General features: G+C 41.2%; 1 long non-coding RNA gene across 1 annotated transcript; it reads left to right on the top strand.

The window, feature by feature from the left end:
- The first annotated feature begins 5,460 nt into the window (after positions 1–5,460).
- Positions 5,461–21,315, top strand: LOC143010386 (uncharacterized). The gene is made up of 3 exons (XR_012964795.1): positions 5,461–5,503; positions 17,702–17,795; positions 21,269–21,315. It is a non-coding gene; the product is annotated as an uncharacterized LOC143010386 (long non-coding RNA).
- Positions 21,316–21,677: the final 362 nt, after the last annotated feature.

Genomic DNA, 21,677 nt, shown 5'->3' on the forward strand with positions numbered 1-21,677 from the left:
GTTATTTCGGAGCAGTACCTGCCATCTGCTGTCGCAACAAAGTCTGTCAAAACCCAGCCTAGATTAATTAATCCCCCATTGCTTGGTATCCAGTACATCTGTTTCACAGCGTTTGACACAGTAGCTGTAAATGGTGTCATGGAGGTGCCATTGCTGTGAGTTATTTATAACAGGTCCAAATTTGTCAATCAATCATATCAATTGATATGTCTTACACCTCCATACATGTATTTAACCTCCTGAGACGCTTATGTGTGGACAGTACATTTTGACTTCCCTTCAATTTATTCAGCCTTGTGCTTAACTCAATCCTTTTCTCCTCATGTCTGGATTGTTCGCTGCCTCCTGGTGGTATAGACTCCACTTTGGCTCGCTAAAGCAGGCAGGAAGAAATGTGTTCTACTCTTTGTGTTCACATAAGAACACACACTTGTTCTAACTTATTAGGTTGCACTAGTCCCAAATAGCAATGATAAATTACAAGGGCATACAAAATAAATTGTTATACGCAGTTATACAAAGATATACGTATGCATAAAATCCAGTGAATTATATCACAGGATGTATGACATTTAACAAATAACATTGAACCCTAAAACAAGACAATGATCTAATCAGTTGATATCCTTTATCTAGCATTTGGTATCAATTGTAGAATATAACATATCTTAAACATTGCTTAACTAGCACTTGTACTTCAGAGGATATTGGTGAGCCTCCATTCTGTGTCCCCCTGCAACAATTTCAATAACTCGTTTCCCAAAAGTGGCTTGTAGAGTCGGGGGTAAGTGTGTTTCACTGATATTTCATCATCATGGCAGCTTTGCTCCCTTGTGTTGTTGTCACAGCAGTGTTGTTGCCTGCAGTTAAATCTTTGTCCATTATCTACAATGTTGAACACATATCGTAACGCTTTAGAAGTACAAAGCAGCTAACTACCATTTTGATTTTTTTTCTGTTGCCTAAATCAGACCTTTTACACAGTGAATTATCATAATAATAATGTACTACATAACAGAATGTAGAATGAAGCATTAATACATAATGCATACATCTTCTGAATCAATCAACCAATCGAAATTTGAAATTAATTACTGATGGCAATGTAACACTATTCTGAAACTCCTCCACATTATATTATGAAACACAAATGTGTCTCTTTTAATCTGGGGTTTGTAAGGACTATTCTCTTTTTGAGACTCAAACTCTTTCAGCTGCGTCCCACTGTGAAACCCAGATGTTAGTTGAAACTCAGATGTGCCCTAACTACAGGTCATTATTTGATTATTCCAAGTGTAAGTTCAGATCCTGTCTCCACCTGTTATCAGCTCTGGGTTTCCCCCTGGTCCACCTTACATTCACACATGCACACACCTACACCACCATCAGCTGCTGAACACTCCAGTTTCCCTGAGGCTTTGTCTAATTTCTTAGGAACCATCCCTTTAAGGTGTCATTTGAAGCCCCGCTCATGACATAGTCGCTCAATTGGGTTGTAACCATTTAGGAGGACTCTTCAGAAGGTGGAGGTGTTGTGTTATCGGTGTATTTCCATGAAATGGTCGAGTTTTCCCCAGAAACCATTTTGATCAAAGCCAAATAATAATCAGCAACGTAATGTACTGAGACTTCCCCACACACCTCCCCTTTCTCACTAGAAATCTGATATTTGAAATTAATTACTGATGGCAATGTAACACTATTCTGAAACTCCTCCACATTATATTATGATACACAAATGTGTCTCTTTTAATCTGGGGTTTGTAAGGACTATTCTCTTTTTGAGACTCAAACTCTTTCAGCTGCGTCCCACTGTGAAACCCAGATGTGCCACTATTGTCTTTTGTCTTCTTCTAACACTACAGCATGTTATAACATGGTCCCTCTATCTCTCTCGCAACACAAAGTCAATTGATGTAGACGTCTTTTTTCTCAGTTATGATGCCAAATGAAAAATGCATTCAACATTAGATTGAGAGAGAATCGGAAAAACTCCTATTGGGCACAAAGCAGAATAATGGTGGGTGGATATAAAGGATTATACATCTAACCATGATTAGTCATTTGTTCATTCCAAAAGTAATATATTCCTCTACATGTGATGTTTTTTGGCAAATAATTTGTCATAATCTGCAACTAAGAGATCCAATTTTGCCCAAACTAATTAGCAGACCCCCGATGTATGTTTGTATGTGCTGAGGTTTGGCTGGTATGTGTTTGGCCACACTGATATCAACATGCTGCTTGTGTACATACAGTTTTTGTACACGTCTTTCCTCCCTTTTCCATCATGGTTATCGGTCCCCCCCTAGGTTTGTGATCAAACAGTAGCAGTGGAGTCACTTTATTCCGTCAGCACACAAGTGATCTATTCTTTCTCACTGTTTTCTCCATCCTTTTACCGTCAAAATATTTTCTTGGGGTCTCACCTGAAATGTCTCATTGTGTCCATAGCTGTGAGATGAAAAGACTGCAGCAGCACTAATCATGTGTGAAAAGACAACTCAGCTAGGCACGCAGAGGACACACAATAATGGGACACCAAAATGAAACCTGGAACCCTGGTGACACTTGGCACTGTGCAGTGATGCATCCTTCCAAAGGTGTTAGGTAACCGTCACTAATAGGGCTTCACATTAACGTAGGCCAGCAATTGTTTCGGCTTTCATGAGTACCAAGGGGAGCTAGTGCGATGGTGCCATTTTAATAGTCTGCGCCCCACCCCTTCCCCCTGCCCAGTTTGGCAACAGCGTCTTCCAGATGACAGCTGGGAAGTCATTAGCAAAGCACCACATTGCTGCAAACACAACAGCACAGAGGCACCTGCGCGTGCACGTCTGAAATGGGATTACTAGGTGTTGGAATGAGGTCCAGAGGACAATCACATGCATCTCAGCTACATGAAAGAAATGATGAGTTATTTCTCCTCAGCCATTCTCCACACTTGAAAGGGAACACTAGCCAATTAAAAGTGGGATGTGACTCGTTAAAAAGGCCCTGCACAAACTTGAAGGTTGAAACTGTGCGCTATGTCCAAAGAATATGTCTAATCAGCCAAATTAATATTTCTGAAAGAATATATGGCATTGAAGTTATCCCTATCTTTTGGCACAGTCCAAAAACCTGTCTTACAAACACCATAAAAGAATAGTTAATACAGGTCATTATTTGATTATTCCAAGTGTAAGTTCAGATCCTGTCTCCACCTGTTATCAGCTCTGGGTTTCCCCCTGGTCCACCTTACATACACACATGCACACACCTACACCACCATCAGCTGCTGAACACTCCAGTTTCCCTGAGGCTTTGTCTAATTTCTTAGGAACCATCCCTTTAAGGTGTCATTTGAAGCCCCGCTCATGACATAGTCGCTCAATTGGGTTGTAACCATTTAGGAGGACTCTTCAAAAGGTGGAGGTGTTGTGTTATCGGTGTATTTCCATGAAATGGTCGAGTTTTCCCCAGAAACCATTTTGATCAAAGCCAAATAATAATCAGCAACGTAATGTACTGAGACTTCCCCACACACCTCCCCTTTCTTACTAGAAATCTGATATTTGAAAGGTAAGGTCCCAATCTTCGTCTAGTTGAGATCTAATATGACCTTATACCTATGAGAATATGTCATAGGAGCCTTTGCAGGTCCATTTCACATCTATTTACAAGAGCAGCACAGTCTCTTATCAATAGTAAGCCAGTCCTTTGCCTTCTACTTTATATTACCCCTTTGGATTAGCTTGCCTTTGCTCTGTTTATTACTGCCTGAGGACAACTATAATAATAACAACTGTTCACAATGTTGTTCATGGTATTAGAAAAATAAAGTAAATAAAGATAAGAAATGTACTCTAGATGAATTATACACCCACGCCACTGCCTGATCAGTTTTATTCATGTTACAAACCTGAACGTTTTTGAGTAGTCTCATGGTATAACCAAGGTTACGGTGTCATTCCTCGTTGTTCATTTGCCAAAGCATTGCTTAGATGCAGCCTCATTTCCTGCTTGGTCTTGTACTCAAAACCATTCATGCATTGTGGGAGAGCAGTTTTGAATATCAAATATCCTACTTTTTTCCAACTTTTTTTGGTCTGGGTCCAAAGATCACAAGGCAAGGCAAGGCAATTTTATTTATATAGCACATTGCAGCAGCAAGGCAATTCAAAGTGTTTTACAATAAAATAAAATGAAAGCATCAGGAAAAGAGGACACTTAGATACACTAAAAACAGAAAAATGTAATAAATTAAAACTAAAAAGGACACTTAAGTACAGTTGAAAACAGAAAAATGTAAACAAAATAAAAACTAGTTTCAGCCTTAGTTAGTTTACCCCGTAATCAAACAGGTTACCTTATCTCGCAAATGATTTCTATTTTATTTCTATCTTGAATAAGATGGGTTATCACATCAGCCAGTGCTAGAGGGGGTTGCAGTAAAATAGTAGGCTCTTGAAAGTTTTAAAGGTTTATTAAATACAGCTAAAGGTGGAATATGCAATGGACAAATGGTTTACATTTAACTCTAGGGGCTTACATCGCAAAATAGGTCCCTTTTACACCTGAATCCAAGATCTCTGACCCAACAAGTGCTTTGAATCCAGAGCTCAAGAAATATTTACATGTAGTGTATCTGTACGTTCTAATTCAGTTGAGGAGAGTCTTCATTGTTCTTATTTCAGCATTGAAAGTAGGGGTGGGGGGACGCGTCTACGTAAAACGACTACTCGGTAACGTAAATACGGCTATTTGCATAACCGTGCGCCGTCGCGTCATAATGACGTAAGATAGTTGCGCCAGGTGGAAGCATTCATGCAACCGAGAACAAATTGCGTCGAGTAAAAGTCGCCCACGGTCCAAAGTTTAAGCAATGCGGAGCGTTCAAGGCGGCTAACCCTAACTTTATGCCGGCTGACGTGTGGCTTGCGAGCCGCAAGCGGGTCTTTTCCGGCTGACGTGTGGAAGCACAAACTGACCTGCGTCTCCCCTCCCACCGCCCTGTCAAACCGACTGAAACTGACATGCGTCTCATGTATTTTTGGTGTTGAATGCAGATTGCGCTCGATCACTTTTACTTGAATTGAATAAGCAACATGTTTGATTGTCAAACGGAGAGTATCAGTCTAAAGGTGGCTAGTTGTGCAATAATGCATCGCAAATCTTTGTTACATTTGTTTGTTTTCAAGAGAAGATGATTGCAGAAAACTTAAATATTAATGAGATAAGTTTGATATTTATTTTGGGGGGAATTAATTGTTACATTGCGTAATAAATATAATCTATAGATCAATCGACTAATCGGAAAAAATTATCTGTAGATTAATTGTTAAAATATAAAGCGAATAATCGCTAGGTGCAGCCCTAATTGAAAGTGTGGCAGACTTCACCGCGTATTGTCCTTCATTTTGTCAAGCCATGATGTGCCATGGCTCCATTGTTCTAGGACAGTTTGATCTGATTGCAGGCCAACATCCGCCTCCACTTCTGGCAGGAGAACCTGACTAAGGTAAGGCCACTTTTCAACGTCTGATTGTTTGGGTATGTCTTTGGTGCCGTTGTCCCAAGCTACCAAACATCTTGGGTAGCTTGATATACACAGTGTCCTCCAGTCTGCATAATTCAAGGTTTGATATTGCGTAGCTACTTGTGGTAACTTCTTGATCCATGGTGCAGAGACGTACTGTATTTGTCTTTCCCTTTCCCAAGTTTTCAATGCAGAACTTGCTGTGGCTGCCAGAGTCATGATCGCATACCTTTTCACATATTTTCCCGCTCTTTCTTGACTTGATCTTCACGGGTACAATTGATAGCACGCATCTCAATTCTCCGGTGCCACACTTCATTCAACATTAGAGCTATTAGAGCTGCTTTAAAGCACTTTCTGTATATACCAATGGAAATCTGAACAAGGGAATGGGGGAAAAAACAAACTACGTGGGATTTAAATTTAATTAAAACAACACTCCAGGCAACAGACTGAGAGCCAAAGCAATGCAGTAGGAGAGCAACATGCAGACAAATGAAAGAATGCTAAAAAAAAGATATGGAAGCTTTGTGGGCAAGTATGATGACTAGTCCCAGCTTGTAGACACCCTGTAAGTTATTTATCACCTCTCTGATGACCAAGTTTGTATTTATGAACATCTCTTATTTTGATTGCTGAAAAAAGAACAGAAAGCACTTTAGATTCCTTACAGAATCCCAGCTGGCACGAAAAATATTCTGTCTTCTGCAGTTAAGCACTTCTTGTCCCTTCAACCAAAGATGTCATTTGCTTGTGCTTTGTCTCCATGTTTACTTTATAGCTGCAACACATCATTATGCTTAAAAAAAACACTCCCTGAACACAATAATCTTTCCCACTTCGTTTTGTATTGGCAGAGTAGGAACTAGGAATAAGGTCACTGATGCAGGCTGCATTCCATTTAGGTGTTGTCAGTTGATCCAGCATGTCTTACATGTAGATGTTGGTGCGGAGGTCTAAATGGAATACAAACATTATTAACGCAATTAGTTACACCTGTGTTTACATGTCTCTAGAGAGGAAGGACGAAATGCAGAGATGCAGGATTTGTTTGATCTTAAATCTTGAGACGCTAGTGTCGCTTGTATTTGTGTTTTATGTGGAGACTGTTGCCCACCTGCGACTTTCAGACGCAAGATCCGCATTACTCAAGAGGAACTAACTAGAGGTGGACACATTACAGCGCATGACGACAAAACAGTGAGTTAACAAACACACCAATAAGTTAAGCTAAAGAAAGCTAAAAACAACGTTAGGCTTTATCGAGGTCATTCCTGTGGCACGTTAACTTTGTTGGGTAAAAACAAAAACATGGACTTGTACCACTTGTTTACTTGAAGCACCATCTGGTTTGGACACGAGATGATTCTTGTAATTTCTGCTAAAACACAGCGCAGTACATTGTTCTCGACATTCTTATTGGAATTGTGTGACTTTTGTGCCACGAAACAAACAACACATTTTTTTAAATGTACTGAAATTTTGTGAGACAAAAGTTTCAATTGTAGTTATGTTTAATTTCCACGAGAGGGCAGCATAACATTACCTTACATCATCAGCATGTACCACGGAAATCAAATATACGTTCTGATGATAGTGAATAAAGTGAATAGGTAATCTTAAAAAGATTCTTCTTCTTCTACTGATGATTAATAGGATTTATTGAAGGAACTTTAGCTGCGCTTTTGTGGGTGCAAAACGTGTGGTTGCAGCGACATTTTAGAAGAAGAAACTCTATTGGGTCAAGTCACATGTGAACACGACACCATGCACACACGTCAATCTATAATTTGTCTTGCGTGCTCCTCTTACACACACACCTCATCATCATCGTCAGACGCCCATGAGAGGAAGAGAGGCCCTTTGTTCAATTCTGTATGAAACAGTATAGCCAGTGTAGACCAATGCCAGGGGCAAGCATGTGAAGTCAAATATTGAATACAAAAGTGGAAATGTAATTTGTGAAAGGGACATATGATGTCACGTAAAGCTGAAGGTACACTTACTTTGCCTTTTGATCTTGTTGGTATACAAAACAAAGCTCTGAGTGATGCACCTGGGAAGAGAGAGAGAGGTTTTCTCCTGGTGGTGCACCCTTGGGAAATATGAGAATTAATACATGAAGGCCCTGCTGGCATCTCTGTTTATGAAATTGCACAGAAATAAGGCCAGTTCTACCCATTCACCCTTGATTGAAAACGTTTAGAGAATGACACATTGTTGCTGTAATATCACGAAACAACCTCTGAGAGACGGGAGGTTGTTTTTATTATGCATTAGAATGCAATGTAAATGTTTAACTCGCCAACATTTGTTCAGATGACAAAGCTTGTAAATTCTATTGTTCCTCAATTCCAAAATAATCATATTCCCTTATTGTCACATTCAGCAAAGCATTGATTCATCATTACAAAGCAAATGCAAAAAGTGATGAATGTTATTCCAAATTCAATTAGTGAGAAGTCGAGATAAATCCATGTCAGATGGTTGCATGATGCATGAAAAGTGTGGCAGCTTACGAAGGGATCAGAGGTGGTTCATGTCACATTTACTGTCTAAGAGCTTCTTTCATGAGCTGGAGAGTGCCACATCGGTTAATACTACAAGGTCAAGTGAATCTGTCAAATATTATGACACTGAGAGATAAAAGCAAAACAAATTAAACAAGCTCACTGTCACAGCACAATACAATAATGTAGTTCCATTAAGATAAAGGATTTAAAGGATTCACTCTTACAAAATTAAAAATGTGAGTGATGAATACGTACAAATGTGCTCAAATACTATAGTATGTGTGTGCGTGTGTGCTAGACCAGGTCCAATGAGGCAGATAACACCAGTGTCTTCAGAGTAGTTGCTTCAGTTACACCCCAGTGCATGTTATCTGTAGTTCAGAACACTTAAGTTTATTTTAACATCCACATTAAAAGAAGCAAACACAGTCAGTCACATGACTCCTATGCACCATCACCATGCTGTTGGTATTTTTCATGTTGCGCTCTGGACAAAGGCCATAATGCCATAACTGCCTCTCATCGCAGGTAGTTCTAAAAAGTCTTGCCTTGAATATTTTGGGCTAATTCAGAAGCTTGTCTAAACTTAAACAATGCAACATTATTTGCTTAAAAAAAATGTATCTCAAAAGTCTTATCTCGGTATTTCTAATTTAAACAGGCTGGTTGATGTATCAGGAAAAAGGGTGTGCTGCTAAACTAGACAGGCCACTAATTAGGTGATACACACATCTGAAAAATGTCTCTTTTGGATAACATTTTTCCCGTGTTGTACCTTTTTTTACACACACGAGGGCGGTATCACACCGGCAAACGCTCGTCAGATCCTCCATCGCTCTGATTAGATAATTGACTCAAATGTAATCCGTGAAATATAGCAGCTCATAAGCTTATTGACGAGGCTCGTAAATAGATCTCTTTAATATCCGCCCTCCTCTAAGCTGGAAGCTGGAAAATTATCCGTCATAACCCAGGCGTGATTATTTCACATTTTCACTGACATAAACGCAGCAGGACGGTGCCATATGTCTGCTGTCTGGTACAAGCGCTGTGATCAATTCAAACCTCGTCAAAGGCAAAAAGCGGAACATTTTAAATTGCACGGCTAGAGGAAACTGACGCAAAACACAAAGTGTGTTGCTCTGTTACTTATGTCGCGCAACATTTTGATGTGCGTCGGAGTTGCACCTGTAAATACCGGAATCACTGGAGTGTGTGTGGAGGAGTTGGTATCCAGAATGCGGGTCCAAACGAGAAGCTCCGCGCAGTAATGAACGTTTTTTTCTAGTTGTAGTGACAAACATTGGGAAGTTGCGTTATAATGACCAGTGAGCCGGCGGTGATAGAGTGAAGGCGACAAGAGAGGAAGAGAGGGAGAGGGGGGGAGAGGAGAGCGGGAGGGAGCGGGAGGGAGGGAGGGAGGGTGAAAGCGGGAGAGAGAGAGAGAGGGGGGAGAGAGACGCTTGGCAACCCATCACAGCAGGGCAGGCAATTGAATCTAAAGGCGCTCAGCCGGCGACGGACTCGGACGAGGCAGGTAGGACACATATGATAATGACATGATCGGAATGTTGAGTCGTTGCTGCCGCACAGGTGTTTGTCACGCAGCTGTTTCCTATTAAGGTGAAGTGAAACATTACATCTCCACAGGCTCTGCGCGCATTTCCTTACTTTTACGCTCACTAGCGCACAAGTTTGGCTTAGTTTGGTCTGTCGCATTTTTTTTTTAAATTTAGCCGAAATTCTGAGTTTTCTAAGTTCTCTAGTGATTACATAAAGCATGTTTTAATGGTGTAGCAATTTACTCGGACCAGCTGTGAGATTTTGGAGTCGAATTCAATCGAAACCGAGACTACGTTATTGGATGTATGATTCTGGTGCCGTGGTCCTGCTTCTCCACTCGTTGCTATTTTCGGGGTCGAGGCAGTCATTAAATGCGGCGTATTGCGTGTAAACATATTGTGCATGCTTACACAGAGGTGTCAGGTGTCCAGTGTTATCTCAGGTAGCCCTGGTGACTCAGGAGGTACCTGCTGGGAAGCGCCTCGTTGGTGCGCATTTACTTATTCATGTGTCACCTGAACGCAGCGGCGTTGCAAGTCGAGGTTAAAGGGGAATACCACCCCATTTAAGAATTCAACTCTTAATCCTATAACCAAGGTCAGTGCAGCTCTTTCCACGTAGCACCTGTAGATACAAGAGCACCAACTTTAATTGTGTGTTCATGTAGGAAGACTGCAGGGTGACACTGACTCTGCAGACTTATGCAGTGTAGTTTTTTTGCAGCAATTAATTTTAGGTCTTAGGGTGATGTCATCTGGAGTCATCGTTCTTGTCTGGAGCCGGCGGCAGTTACACATTTTTATGTCATTGGTGTTCATATCAGGATTTCATTTCCACTGTAATCGTTTGTGTTCGTTTTCAGCAATCACAGTTGATTAAATGTGGATGGTCGTGTTGCTCACATTTTTCAATTATTCTCTGCAAGCAGTGCAGGCAAATTCCCCTGCAGTTAGGACATCACTGCTGACTGTCTTACCAAAACCACATTTCATTGTTCATCTAAACGTACTGATGCAAGTTAATTAATTTCATATTTCTACCACTCTAAGTCTGTGCACATTGTTATAAGACTGGTCCACTTTCCTACATGATCACTGTCTATCCGTCAGTGTAATGTACTGTGCTTTGATAGATTTATGATTTATGGATGGAGTGGTGAGCTATTGTTTCCGCAGTGTTCCTTAAAAGACTGACATAAACATACAGACAAGCTTACATCTATGAGATGATTTCAAAGAAAGAAGCAAAGGTTATTAAGTTCATTGCAGAATGATTTGTGTTCAACTCATCTGGATATACATTTCCATTAAGTCCATTCTGCTTGGCTCTCCTGGCTCAGACAGAAAAGGTCAATTGTGCACAGTCAATTTAGTGGCCACAAATGTATTGACCAAGATTTCTGAACAGAGATTGAATATTCATGCCAAAGGATCTCGCAAGGAAACTTTGTTCTCAGCGGCTTAGATCCACCATCATCCCCACAGCTGTTCACCAGTGTACAAATACAGACATGCTGTCATTATCCCTTCTGCTGTGAAGTTAAAATAGACCATAAAACATGTATACATGCTGCACAGCTCAGAGTCAGGTACTATACATTTTGTATATGATAAACTGTGAATAAACTGGTGCGTTATGTGGGGAAAGCGTGCCTATGACAGTTGCCCTTTCGGAGTGTCTGCCACTCTTACTGAATTTGTCGAGAATATCAAGGGGGGAAGGAGACTCCATATCAGACAGGTGCATTGACTGACAGGCTCCAATGAAATCCAATATGGGGGCTAGAGGAATGAATTGCAGATATAGTGACTCTGCTGGTGACTCTGCTGGTCCTATAAGGTCCCAGACTCAGAGCAGAGGGAGGTGTAAGAAAGAGGAAGAAAAGACGCATTTTAGATTGGAAGAAAGGTAAAAAATTTAGCAAGTGGGTAGATGCGGAGTGAAAGCTTTGGAGGAGATGGAAACATTGCTGAGTGTGAAGGAATCTGAAATGCTGGTATGAGAAACTGTTGAGCCACGACTGTTCAAGTTATTGTTGCTTAATTATGTAATTGGAATGTACATTCAAGGTATAATTGCCGTTTGATTAAATGCTTAGTGTTGAAATAGATTTGCAATCACATTTATTCAGCGGGCACAATAATTCACAAAATGGTTTGAATGCAGTGTTTATATCATATCCGCCTACACAGATCTGATATTCCCTTAAAATACCAGCTTTCTCAATGTTGTCGCCTGGCTTTTGGTGTCCACTGGTCAGGCCTTCACTTATGATAATGGTCGTCGTACACTTCACCCGTCTTTCTACACCTGTCTCTCTCCCAGTCCAGCTGCATGTGGTCATTAAATCAGCCAGGGCAGCCAGGCAGAACTGAAGAAAACAGGTTGGAGAGGAGAGCAAGGCTGAGAAGATGATTCTGCTTGGCCAGTTACATTACTGGTGGACCATCAATTCCTGCATGCTACTGTTCTCATGGGACAACAGCGTGCTTCAATTTCTCAGCTTTTCATGGTGGACAGAAGGCTCACAATAGATCAGATCGGTGACAGTGCTCAGAAAGAGAAGATGATAGCTGAAATATTTGGTTGTAGCCCTATCTTGTGCCATTCCTTGCCTCCATATTGATAAATTGTTGTCTAAGTATGAAAAAAATCATGTCTTTCCTTGAAAAAAACATGTCATGTAAAACAAAAACAAAATAGCAATTTAATGGCAGCTTTGTTGTGTGACAAATCCTTGTTGTTGGTATTTACGCATGGAGTGCTGCCCTGCAGTGGGGCTGAAACAGCACCGGGAGAGCCAGGAGGAGGAGGAGGAGAGGCAATGAGGGTAAAGCAAGATGGGAGGTAGAGCTGAATGAAGAGCGAGGTGAAGTGTTGAGATGCAAAGGTCATCTGTGCTGGAGAGGAGCCACTAAATGGTGTGTTTTGATCTGTCAACTAGGATAGAAACAGTCAGCTGTTGCGGGGGTGAAATGACTGGGCCCTAACAAAGAGAGAGACAAAAGGAGATGAATGAGTCTCTTCGGGCTACCGCGTGCCCTCTGACACAGCTGTCTGTGTTTATGTTGTCTGATATACACACAGGCCTCTGCTGGGACAACTTTGCCAAGCTCATTGCAGCAGATAACAGGCGAGTGAAAAGAAGGGTTGGCGAAGAAACAGCCATTTTAAGACATCAGAATTTGGGGGAAGTTCACATCATGGAGGCATTGAGTTTGCTGAGCGACGTAATAGAAATGCCAATGTAGCGTCAAGGCAAACATACATATACAGGATGAATTGCCCGCTGCAATCCTTACAAAATAAAACGGGGTGGGGATTGATCAACAGTACATCTCATCTTCTCTTAAAAACTGTTACAGGCTGTCTAGATAGTGAAAGAAATGTAGCTGAAAGCATTGTGAATCAAAAGCATAAAAGAAAATTGGACATGAGGGGTATGACAGCATTATTGATCTGTATCTTATTTTATCAGTAGATGGATGAGGGGGGAGAAATTCATGGTACATTTTTTTGTTCGCTCCACAGTTTGTTCACAAAAACACTGAAAACTAAAATCAGTCTGACACAATCGACTAGACAGCAACATACATCACAGGCTTTCATCTTCATGCACAATGGGAAGATTCCTTTGTTTAATCTCATGAGACCATTTGAAGCATATTTGTCTTGGCTCAGACATTGTATAGATCACTATTTTTAACAGGTAATTCATGTTTCAGTTAATATAGCTGCATAGTAAATATGTGCACATCTGTATAGAAATGTCGGAACCCTTTTGACATGAATGGAAGTGTAGTCGGCGCTCTGGGAAATCAGCTGATAATCAATTGTTATTTCTGGCAAAATAACAACAACTGGTTCAGTTGATTGTTCACTGATGGAATTCCTTTTATCTTCTATATCCGTCTCCCACCGTATGTCTTCACTGTCGTTATGTACATGACATTGGAGTAGTTGGCAGGAGCTGATTTTTCAGCCATGTAGACTGTCAGCCCATCGCAGCCCCATTATTTTTCTTCATGTGTTCTTATTGCAGATATGACTCCTCAGCATTCACTTGACAAATGTAGTTGACTGTTTCACCCAGCTGTGTGTCTGCGTGTGGCACAGGGGGAGGCTTCCCACTCTCTCTCTCTCTTTCTCTCTCTCTCTAAGGGCAACACACACTCACACACATCATGGCGTCGGTCACCACAGGCCAGGGTGTGTGTATATACTGTATGTGCATGAGATGTTTGTGACAGGATGATGTGAATAGAGTGCCATGCAGCATTCCTATACTGTCCTCAATAATTGCTGTCTCCCCAGGCCCTGTGTATACTGCCCCTTCTTGCTCCTACAATATTTTGTGGAGCTTTCCTTGTCAGCTGGATGAAAGACTTCATAGGCTCCATCTTTTGTGGCATAACATAGTTTTTCTTGGCATGTGTCTGATGGTTCCCCATCTTGTGTTCTCCTGGCAGGGAGTCAGGGATATTTTATTGAGGGGAGACTTCAGTCCGGCTATTTTCTGAATAAGCAAAACAGCAGGTGCTTTCTTCAGATCTGCTTGCCGAAATTAAAATTATTCATGGTTTGCAACATGTGTGTAATAGATGTGTAAAAGATGAAGCGCTATTTAGGTCATTCTCAAAAGTTTTCTCACTGATTCGATCACAAACCACCACTTGTGTTCTCGAGGAAACACACTCCATTACGCTTTGCAGCTATGTAGATATTCACTGTTGTCTCCAGATTTCCATATCATTATACAGAACACATCATTTTATTGCTACAGCCTTGAACAGCAGTTTAATTTATGACACAACCAAAGTGAAAAGTTTGCTCAGCATCAGTGTGCCGTGTCAGTTTGATTATTATTCCTACTTGGGATGGACTACCTGCCATGCTGTTCAGATGCCATCCTGTTTACATTACGCCCTTGTCATGCGAGTGAGGTTTGCTGAGTAAGGCTTTCAGAAAGCAGTGTGTGTCATCTTGGAGATGGAGAGATCAGGAGGGCAGGAATGAAGACATTACTCAGCTCATCAGAGCAGTACTTGTCCTCCCTCCTCCCTGACCGAGCCAAATGCCCGTTAATCTGTCTGTGATCACTGTGCTAATGAGTGATGGCTTTTTCATGAAGACAGAGGGTGGACAGAAACATGCCATTGATTTGCTGTGATAATGCAGATTTAGCTGCCGGCTGAGGCCCACCACTCCCTCTGTATAGGGTGCCTTTGAGGTTAAGGCCAGTCAGACACAATTGCCATGTAATCAATAATATTGAGTGCCGTGGCCCTGGGAGATACAGCAGTATAGGTAGGCAGGCTTCCCTGGAGAGAGCACAGCAGGTACAGATATTACTCTTCACTTTACACTGCGTTAATCACACATGAATGTTAGATAAGCAACAGAGCCGCAACCCTCATTAAACAGACCTGGGCCTCAGCCACCCTAAATAATGATCTGGATTACAGGGAAGATCTTAGGTAGGTATTATGGAAGTAAACGGTGATTGTGATTGAATTTTCAGACATAAATTTCCCTTTGCAAAACAATAATGGGAAGCTATGCAATTACTTAATACGATATATTAATAACTGCACAATACAGGATTTGGGATCAGTCATGGCTTTCATGGCAAATAAAAACAGAAGTTCTTAATTTGAAATAGGATACCTTTTAAAATGTTGAACACACACCTGCATGAACGCACACCTGACATGACAACACAACACATATGAGGTCCAGAGTGCACGTACGATGTTTGTTGTGTTGACATTATACTACCTTAATATATATATCAAGCTAAGTACCCAAATGGGGAAGAACAGACAGAAGAACAAGAGGTCAGACGGAGTGAAAAAAAAATGAATGCAGACAGAGAGCCTGGACCAAACGTATGAGAGATGGCTAGAGGGGGGGGGGGAGCGGAGCAGTGATTTTGACAGAGAGAAGGATGGAGTGATGGAAGCGAGGTATTGATGGATAGTGACAGTGCAGGCAAAAGAGAGGGACAGTGATGCAGCTTACGTTGAGGGCCTCCTCGCCGCTCAGTCTTTTCACCTGTGGTTTGGCTTTAGCTGCAACTAAAGCTGCAGCCTAGTTTGGCACTAAAGCCTTATTTACCTACATCAGAAGTGCCTTTGATTTTCGAGACTTCAAAACCTTTTTTATAAGTCTGCTGATTTTTTAAAATAACCTGTAAAAGCTTTGATTAATGTTAATAAACTGTGGCTCATGAAAAATACAACCAAAAAAAATCAAAGGATTTTAGGAGCCATGGGCTGCACTGCACCCGGTGATTGCCACTGCCACCCCTCACTGCGCCATTGTTACTGAAGTGATAGCTGAACATACTGTACACCTCATAAACTGCACATTGTATAGTCACACACTAGTCATCCATGCAAAAGCCTAAGAGGGAACTAATTGCTTTTAGGGTTCTTTGATATGAAAGGGTTTGTGGAAAGGCACAAATGGCATGTAAGTATGTATGTATATATATATATATACATATATATACATAGATATACGTAGTGTAAAGGTAGGCAAGATTGTGAGTACCTGGGATTACATCACTCTGTATGCCAGCGAGGGCAGAGAGTCGGAAGCTGCTGCAGAGGGACGAGTTGTATTTTGAAGCCTCAATTTTCTCAAACTGAAGCGTGTCTGTCTAAGCTTGTATCCATCACTCATACACACCCGTATGCCCTTTCAGAAATGCAGAAATGCCCTTAAACTTGTGGACAAAGGATGCGTGAAGGTGCATGAGAAGATTAGTTAGTTGTGTAGTTTGGCTGCAGTTGTAAAAAACAAAAATGTGCCCATTCCAACTCACACACACTGCATAGGAAAGACATGAGCGCATATGCACACACAAATTTATACAAAAATCAATGACAGAGGCCATTCTTTACCTCGCTACTCTCCGTCACTTGCCTGTAAATTTTAGCAGCTCTACACGGAGCACCACGGCAATGGCAGAGCAAGCAGGAACGCACAGCAAGATGTTTGTTGTATTTTATGGCTTCTCTCTTGGGCTTCTGTATCTTATTTAGCTTGTTGTGTCATTTTGCTGTCAGATACCTGAAGGATGCTCAGTGCCGTCCCTGCATATGCCAGGGTTTTACTGCGAGGCGTGCTTTGGGGAGAGGGAGCGTATAGAAAAGAAAGATAGCCCTTCAAAATGAAATTGTCGTGATCAAAGTCAGCTGACCGCTGAGGCCTTGCTGGGGACAGCCGTTGACGGTGTGAAGGAGGGGAAAGACTCGAGAAAGAGACAGAAAGATGTGAGAAATAATGAGTTGTGAAAGAGCTGAACTCGGGGAAGACAGTCAGGGTAGTGTGAGCTGCCGCTTGACAGGTACCATCACGCAACAGTGGACCAACACATGGCTGCCAACAAGTAGCCTTGGTTTTGTAACAAGCAAACCATCTGCAAAACTGGGCTTCCTCTCAATTTAGCTGAATGTATGTGAGATAAGGATAAATATAGAGTTGCTGATAAAACCATGCTGCAATAGATATTTTTCACAACATACATTTTGACTCAGCAGGTAATGCACAGGGGGTAACCAATGATACCATTAATGATGACTCTACTCCATCCGTTTAGGAGTGCCGGCAAGCCTGTGTGCACAACACCTGAACCGCAACACACTTTTCCAACAAGACTCCTGTTTTCAGTCAGCCCCCCCCCCCCCTGCCAGAAGCTTTGACGGCAAGCACCAGTAACAAAACATCCAGGCACATTAGTATTGTCTAAGGCTCTTAATTATGCCATCCATATAAGTGTTTTACGTGTCGTTAAGTTCAGCCTTACAGTTGGCTCGGTAAAGCTGACGCCAGATGAACGTGGTGCAAACTCCATTTATATGTTGCTTTTCCATTGCACCAGACAATTAACAGTGCAACATCTTGATTATGGCTATAAAAAACTGTGTAAATGAGCTGTTGCTGTGAATTTCCAATCAACACGCCAGCCTACAATACTGCGTGACAGACAGTGACTAGATGGAACTGCATTGGGAGCAATCAAGTAACCACATACTTGACAGGACTGATCCTTTCACTCATTCTTCCTTTCTTTCTTTCTTTCTTTCTTCCCCACCAGGTGCAGATGATGCCGTGGCGTGCAGCCTCACGCAGCAGGATGGCATTAGCAAAACTCCTTCTTCCCTTCCTAATTCTTCACCCTTTTTGTGAAGGTGAGTCCCAACTGTCAGTACATATTCAGTACATTTACGGTGATAATGAAGTTATTTTAGTACATTTGTCAATGTCCAGAAATTGACAGGAGTTGTACTGTGTAGCTCACTGGTATGAAAGTGTGGACATGTATGATCAGTCAACTTTCCCCGAACAAATGTTCAGAAATATCAATGTGGTATCAACATTAAGTCATACTTCTGTTAGTCAAACATGTGTTGGAAAAAAAGTAATTCAATCTGTTACTTGTCAAAGCAGAAATATCTGCCAGGCCCGTGAAATGCAAAGTTTTGATTGATTTTTGGATAATACGTTTTTACGATTCAACGTCCAATGTCTCCTCAGCTCAGTGATTATCAAACGCATGAAAGGTTTTTCCATCCTTGTCCTCTTTCCATCAAATTCTTTTTTGATTTCCACGCTATATTTCTTTGAGCTATTGATTTTTCTCATTTTATTTATTCGTGTCATGAATGCATTCCAGCTCTCCGTCATTGTCTCCTTCAGCCAATGAAGTTCTTTAAAGTATTTGACTACTTGCTGAATGTCTCTCTGCGACTGACGGGAGAGTGAGAGTGCTTCGATGTTGTGGATGGGCACGGTAACAGTCTCGCTGTGACAGGCAGGAGACACCTCCAATCACACACAGCGCTGAAGCAGTGGGGAAAGTTATTAAGTGAATGCCACAACCTCTTTCCATCAACCACAATGAGTTTATCAAGTCAATTTTTTTCCTCTGTAGTCATTCAGCCTCTCGCCTCTCAGCTCACATCTTGTTTCCCTCTTTCTGCTTCTCTCTTGCCTGAACTCGCTGTCCCTCTCTCCTCTATCTCCTCCCCCCAACCCCCTTACGGTCTCTAACTAACCCATTAGCACACTGACCCGCTGCTCCTTTTGAGCATTACCTCCCTGATCCAGCAAATTGGATTGATGATCATTGTGTGATTATTTTGTGGTAGTAATCTATCCTCATTCGCACAGTAATTACGCTGCAGGTATGGACAGGAGCTTGTTAACCCTCCCTTTCTGTGAAGCACGCGCCATGTTCTTGGCACCTGCTGAAAGCGACACTGGCAAAGCCGCTGATGAGCATCTCCTTCTGCACAAGTGCATTACTGTTTGAAAGAATAGCTCACGATTCTCTGGACCGCTTCACTCTATGAAGCTCTCACGCTTCAAATTGGCTGGTCTCCCCTTCTCTCGATTCAATGTCTTTATGGTCTGCCGCCTACTCTGCTGATCAAAGACCTTCAGCTGTGCTGCCCGTTGTTCCCAACAAAACAGCTTGTGTCAGTCTACCTTCTGACACCATGGAAGATCAAACAGACCAGAGGTGTGCACAACCTTTTAGTCTATTAATAATTTTGCTGTTGTATTAATTAAAAGGAAGGAATTCCCTCTCACACCGAACCAAACGCAAATGTTTTTTCTGAATATTTCTAAAACATACTACAGCCTATAAAATCACAGTACACACCATGCATGCTTCAAAACAAAACACAAAGGACTGACGCAAAGCAAATAGCTATTGAATCGATTTATGAACACTGACTGTATCAAACCAAACAGCATTTTCCAAATTTTAAAGTTCAAGCACATATTTATATTATATAGAATATAACATAGTATATACTATATAATTTTTTCTGTTGTCTTTACCTCATCAACTTTGCTGTTGAATATTTTGCTCTGCAGATTTTATTTCGGTTCAACTCTGCTAAACTCTCACGGTTTGATTTAGTGCTACATCCTTAGCTTCTCTGGTGACCATGCTGCTGTAACATGACAGTTTCCCTCGTGGGATCAATAAAGTATATCTATTTATCTATCAAACTTGAATGCAGCATTTGTTATGATCCATTGATCTCTGTTTATTGTTTGCATATTGTCGACAGTGCTTTTCAATGTAGAAATTGATGTGCAGCAGAGGTTTACTTCTGACTAAAGTCACATTAAATACCCAACAGTGGACACATGTATAGAGCTAAATATCTACAACTTGCACATTAAACACAAGAAAAAAAAACATACAAATCAACCACCAGCAAAATCATATTGCATGAAGAAACACTATAAAATGATTAAATCCAGAAAAACAGTAGTGCTGCCTCCTTGATGCATTCAATAAGTACATAGCCTTGGGTGGATAAAAGAAAGCTTGTTGTAGTGATTGCTGGAGATAGTGGGGTGTCTTAAACACTGGCCAGATGGCAGGAATTGAAACTGGAGGTGAAGATGGTGATCCCTGTCACTCAAGATGGCTTGTGCCCCCTCAACACCCGTTGTGAGTACAACAGCATCAGAGTATCAGATAAGCTGCCTGACTGCTGTAATCCCAATACTTTTATTGACAATTCTACCCAGTGCATTTTTATATTGACCCTGAGGCCGCAAAAGCCAACAGATTAAACCCAAACATGAATTCAGGCCTTATGGAAGAGAAACATCAACTCCCTGTCTCCTTTGACCTTTTATTTTTGTCTTCTTAAACAGAGCTTGGTCTGATCATGAGCTATTGCTGTGAAACAACAAGATCATCGTTTACGCTATCATTTTGACAATCACCAAAAATTGACTGACCTGTCCATAAAATTGAGTATGTGGTGGTACTTATATGTGCTGTGCATCGCTGAATACAGTGGGAAACGAACGCCTGAGGGGAGACCATTGAAAAATCCATCCCAATAACTCGACATTTACTTTAAGTGTTGATATTTCTCTGCTTTGAAAAGTTCCTGTTTTGACAGCTGTCCTCCAAAAAAGGCAGCTATGGGCTTCTCACCACATCAGTAGTCATTTTTTGTGAGAATATATTCTCACATGGCAACAGCCATGGTGTGTTTGAGAATCCTGATGCTCTTGTTTTCTAATCTTTCATTTCTAATCTGTCCTTTTGTTTTTTGTTTTTTCTCATTCATCATAGTACCTAACTTATTGCACTTCTACTCTAGCTCTAGTTATGCTCTTAGCTGTTGGTTTAGGAAGGAAATGCGCTTACGATTTCTTGTGACCTGAAGTTCTTTTATCTACCTTTGTTGAACACACTTATTGTAAGTCGCTTTGGATAAAAGCGTCTGCTAAATGAATGTAATGTAATGTAATGTAATCCCTGAAAACTGTTTGAATAGTCATTAAAGAATATTTACATTGGTCTTTATGAACTTTTATTTCAAGACGTTCCAGCCCAGCACTTACTTTCTTGCACGTGTCATTAAAACAGTGTGACTTCTTCTCTTCTGTGTTTTTTGTTGTATTTCAGTTATTTCATTTATTACAAAAAAAATTACTGTATGTTTCTAATTGTAACACAGCTGGTGCTTCCTTGCATAGTTACAAGACAAGCTGTATCATGTGTAATTAACTATATGTTGAATCAGTGTTAGGTTGTGTAAATCAGCAATATGGACATTTACTGTATGTGGAAATATGTCTGGAATAACACCAACATTGTAATCTTCTCTCTTCATCTCAGCATCCAACCAGCCACCACACTTTGAGAACTACTTCTTCCAGACCTATCTCCTCATCTATGAGAACACACCTATTGGTGAGTCTCGCAAGAGTGTGTCGGCGTTCTGTATCTGATGTATCTACTTTGAAAAGTTACACCGGCTTTGTTGACAGATATGTCGACTTGTTCACCACACAAGAATGGCCCTCTGTATTCCTTGTACATAAGTGAGGGAAAAAAATGACAGTAGACACCACAGTAGCAATAGCAGTCCTCTATCTGTGTATTTGTGTGTGTGCGCGATAAGGAAAAAAAGTCCAGAGCATGGTCACAGGGCCGGTTTTTGGACTCTCTCTGATGTATAGCTGGTTAAAAAAGCCACAGAAACTCGGATACTTCGGATATTCCGTGTCCTGTTGATTTCTGGATG

Source organism: Genypterus blacodes, unplaced genomic scaffold (assembly GCF_046128005.1).
Source record: "Genypterus blacodes isolate CSIRO-AG114 ecotype Tasmania unplaced genomic scaffold, CSIRO-AGI_Gbla_v1 ptg000012l_1, whole genome shotgun sequence".
NCBI lineage: Eukaryota > Metazoa > Chordata > Actinopteri > Ophidiiformes > Ophidiidae > Genypterus > Genypterus blacodes.